Below are 5,197 nucleotides of genomic sequence, written 5' to 3'. Positions count from 1 at the left end.
TGGAGGAGTCTGAGCCATTGCTTGCCCTGCCTCCCTGTTCCTCCCCTTTCTCCTGCCACGTGGGACAGGATGGGATGCGAGCCCTTCACCGTGAAGCAGGTTCCCTGTCACAGACACATGCTGGCACCTCTACCCTATGGTCCCAAGTTCACAAAAACCCAGTCTCCTGCCCAGAGCTTTGATGATAAAACCAAAGAGCAAAGTGTCCTGGTTAAAAAAACAGACAAAACCAGCCGTGAGCTGGATCCCGCGTCTCGCCTGCTAAAATAATCGGCAGTTGATTGTTTGATTCTGGTTATAAAACTCATTTAAAAACCAGCCTGTGTTTTGTTTTCGTTTTTTTTAAAGAACATCTGCTGAGAGTGCAGAAAAGATCTTGATTTATTCACGCACCCAAACTCCACGGTGACAGTGTTTATGCCACGGCTCGCTGGCCAAGCCTTCAAGGCCCAGCCAGGAACGACAAGAGAGAGCGTTCCACACGTCCCATAATTAGCCCATAAGCAGATGTTCATCCCTCACACAGGGTGAGCGAGCGTTCGTGGGGAAAACAATCAGTTTATTTGATGCGAACGCACACAACGGCTGTGCATTTTATAACATCGACATACAACCGCGCCCAATGTGTCAGTGAAACATCGGGACATCTACTGTGGTGCTGGCTACAAATGTTCTCATCCGGAACGATTCTGCAAGAACGCAGACACACTGCTCCATGCATCAAAGTCGCTAATGTTGAAGTAAGACGGCTCAAGTCCTAATCACAGGCAGGAAATAGATGTGCATTATGACGGCCTGAACTTGTGCACAGATTCTATGAACTGGCAGATGGGGGAGGCTGTGCAAGAGTTTGTTCCAGTTAAAAACCGGCGGGGCCCACCCAGCGTGGCTCAGTGGCTGAACATCGACCTATGAACCAGGAGGTCACGGTTCCATTCCCAGTCAGGGCACATGCCTGGGTTGTGGGCTCCACCCCCAGAGTGGGGCGTGCAGGAGGCAACTGATCCATGATTCTCTCTCATCACTGATATTTCTATCTCTCTCTCCCTCTCCTTTCCTCACTGAAATCAATAAAAATATCTTTTTCTTTTTAATCGAGGGGCCACAGACAATTTCAGTGACTCCCTGGTCATCTGCAGAGCTTACTCATGAAGGCAAAATGCAAATCTTTGTCTCCTGGGTGTCAGCTCTGTTGCTCTCCTTCTGGGCCAGCCCTTGCTCGGTGCCCTGAGATGGGGCTTTTCTGCCGGCTAAGAAAAGAGAACGTTACCCGCAATAACTTTATAAAAGTAAATTCTTTCTATTTTAAAGGACTGCCTTTTCTTTGTCCTGTCTTTTTGTGAAAAGGTTCTTTTTGAAAATTAAATGCTGATAAAAATGGCAGCTCTTGGTATTTCTAAATGGCCTTTCTTGGTACACGGGCTGAACCCCCTCTGGGCTCAGGTCTAAGCCTGACTCAGATCTTAAGGGAATGTATTGGCTCCTGGGATTGAAAAAGAAATTCCATGGTCCGAGAGTCAGATGTGGCTGAATCCAGGATTCAACTCATGCTTTCAAGCCTTGGTCTTGCTCCACCTCTTGGCCCTGCTTTATATTTTAAAGGCTTCCTTCTCCGATTTCACAACCGTCTCCAGATTCAAGTTGACATCATCCTTACTGCTAACCCTTCCAGTGGGAAGGAAATGTTTCTCTTTCTACTAGCTCTAGCAAAGTCTTCCTGCGTGTGGTTCAGTCACATGACCAACCCTGAGCCAATCATCGTAACCAGAGGATACAATGGTCTAATTGTCCATCCATAATCCCAGGGTAGAGTCAGACCCTCATGAACAAAACAAAGTCATTATGAGGAAGAGGTGACCTCCCCCTCAGAAAGTCGGGGTGCTGGTCACACAGAGAAAGTCGATCATTTTGAGTTAAGCAAAAACATCAGCTCCCCACCAGTCTGGCCGTTCATGCCTCAACAATGCTCTATCAGTTCCTCAACTCTTTAAAGAGGGTGAGAACACCCTCACATCCCCCAAGCTGGAAACTGCTGCATGCATGTCCTATAATGAGCACTCTTCCATCATGCCTCCGAAGTAGTCACACAGGAGTCTGTGGGATTCCAAGCAGCAAATGGTGTGCTATGGCCTGCTTTGTAGTCAGTTACCTAGACAGCTCCAAATCCAACTTCTCGTCCCTAATACCAAGCACATCTCAAAATTCTGAAGTACAAAGGCAACCGAGCTATTAAAAGCATTGTTGTCTGTGAGCTAAATTTTAATTGACTCAGATCAAAACTGAGAGAACAGAGGACAGAGAAATATTCAGCCATCAGGCTACCTCGCTCCAAAATCAGACTGCACATGAGCTGAGCAAAGATGTTGCAGGCAGAGACCTGGCATTGTGTGAAACCGGCATGCCCTCTGGGTTTGGTGTGTAGGGTGTTAGACTTCGGATGCTCCTTAAGAATGGAGTCAGAGCCCTGGCCGGTGTGGCTGCAGTTGGTTGGGTGTCACTCAATGCACCAAAAGGCTGTGGTTAGATTCCCAGTCAGGGCACATGCCCAGGGGCATGCAGGAGGCAGCCCATGGCTGTTCCACTCTAGCAGTGATATTTCTCTCTTTCCTCTTACTCTAAAATATAAAAAATCAATAAGAATATTTTAATAAAAGAATGAAGGACATCCCTTTATTAAAAATTGCATTTGTAACTGAAAATCGGTGCAAAGAATTTATGGATAGTAACCCTTGGAGGAGGAGCCAGAGCGGAGCTTCAGAATAACCCTCCGCCCCCCGTGTCTTCTGCAGCCCGCCTCAACCTCCTGTATGTCCCCCAAGATCGCTGGCTTTGCATCATCAACCGAAATCCCAAAATGATTAAAAAGGTCCAGTGGGCTTCATTTCCTTCAAAATACACTCCATCTGATGAGCATAGTGTCTTCACGATATAAAAACAGCACATTTTCAAAACGCCAATGTTTCATGTAGAAACACTGACGTGAACAGAGCCTGCTGACCCTTCCCCAGATGCCACAGGACGTGGTGCACACGCTGCTGCGGGCGCATTCCATGCAGCGCGCTCTCGTTTCCTCTGTGACCGGGGGACGTGTGTCTTCTGTAATGTCCAATCCATTAAAACCACTCGCTTGAAGATCTTTCTTGACAAACCAAAGGGTCTTTTCTCTGTCTTCATTCTCCTTGACCCTTTTCAATACCCGATTTTTAAAAATATATTTTCTTCTCATTTTCGTTTATGCGAAGACTCGGTCCCAGATTCCATCTGCATTTAGAATAACTTCTCCTCATGCGCTTCCCCCTTTTCTCCAAATGTGGATAAGCTAATAAGAGCTCATATTTTTCTGACACGCATTCTTTTATTTAATAGTGCCTTGGAGAGCATTCAAGTAATAAGTGGAATCTAAGATTTAAATGAGAGGATCAAAATGTGTAATACCTATCGCTGCTCTGATTAACTGGTTAACCACCCGAGAGTACAATAAGGCTTATCAACCCCATTCCTTCCAGTTGTGCTTCTGGGTCTAGAAATCGTGAAGCGCTACCTCCCCAGCTAGTCAGTAAGCAGCTTCAAGCTAAAAAGCTTCCCCTGGTTTTTGTATTCACAGCACCTAAGCAGTGTCTGGCCCCGAGGAGATAATAAAAAGCTTTATAAAAATAGCAAGTGGTCCAAATGTCTAGGGCATATGGTATATGGAGGAGAAAAATAAAAGTACTAAAGATGCATGTGAGGGAATATTGAGCTACATGCTCAGAATTGTAGATTTATTCTGTATATCAGGGAGAGTTTTGAGGGTGCTTATACAGAATGAAACGTGGACACCTGTTCCATGAACCTTTGGACAGGGCAAAGCAATCTTTGGACTGGACCAAACTGATACTGTTGTAATTAGCTAGTTATTAATAACAGGAAAGAGCTGAGGGGGAGGCCAGCTATTATAGGCATGTCATTGGGGCAGCTTCACCAGGAAGCTGCAATTCTGCACTCCCCAGGGAATCACCGGCCTATCCCCTGTAAAACATTGGGGGAAGGAATCCAACAAAAGGAAGAAAGACACATGCCCAGTAAACCTGAGGACTAGGGAAGGTACTTGCCTGTCAATCAAACCCGGGACAGAGATGGTTGGCTAGCCTGGGAGTGGTCACTGCAAGTGCACGAAAATTCCCTTAAACACAGGAATGCTCTCTCTTGTTGCTAACCACTCTTGTGCTCGACTCTTAGCTTGTGGGGCTCCTTTGCTCCTGTTCCTACTTCCTTGTGTTCACCCCTATGGCCCACCAGCCATGGGGAGCGCTGGAGTAACTCAGCTCCTTAGCACCAACAGAGATTTCTTTCTTCTATGCATGTAAACATTCCCTTCCTTTTCTCACAAACACCCTTGCCCTCGCCTTGTAATTGGGGCACCCTTGGGTTTCTGCCCGGATCTGTGCTTCCACAATTGTAATTCTTTTTAGTCCCAAATAAAAGCTCACTGCCTCTCATCTCTCCTTTTTCTTTTTGGGTTTAACAACAGTGCAAATTATTTAATATGTTGCAAAGCGCTTAGAACGGTATCTGTCACATCCTAATTCCTCTGCAATCCTTAGTTATCATCGTATTCGACCTCTTTATCAGAGCCATGTGTATTGTTCCTTTTATAAGAATGTCTCCTTCATGTTGCCCTGATTTATGTTCATATTCAAATGACCAAAACATGGAGTTTGCCTTTCGTATTTTCAAGGCATTTTCTTTGCAAAAACAGATTGCAAGAAAATTGCTCCTGCTTTTTAGTTTCCTGCTCTACAATAAGTCTATTTCCAAAGTTGACCCCCTGCTTTCATCCCCAGAACTCATTCCGAGTGAAAAAATCACTTAGCTCCTATCTATCGCCAGACATGAAACATTTCGGCTTGAAAGGGTTCCGGCACCTGCCTCCACACCAGGGACCACAGACATGAGTGAGCGCGGGGGCTGCACGTGGGAAGTAAGGGAGGAGTCAGAGCACGTTTGCCCTGTGATCTTTGCAGAAATGAAGAGCGGATCACAGAGGAGACCCGGCTCAGGGAATGGGATGAGCGAGCAGGCAGCTCTATGCAGGCCACAAACTATGAATCAGGCTTAGAAACCATTTTCTTCTAGTTTGTATTCTTTGGGGATAGCTTCCTTAGCAGCAGCTAAATGGGGTTCCCTGAGGCCTGCCAAATATCCCATTTAAATTAGC

The sequence above is a fragment of the Myotis davidii genome, unplaced genomic scaffold (genome assembly GCF_000327345.1).
Source record: "Myotis davidii unplaced genomic scaffold, ASM32734v1 scaffold217, whole genome shotgun sequence".
Taxonomy (NCBI): domain Eukaryota; kingdom Metazoa; phylum Chordata; class Mammalia; order Chiroptera; family Vespertilionidae; genus Myotis; species Myotis davidii.
Note: the sequence above shows the minus strand (reverse complement) of the source record.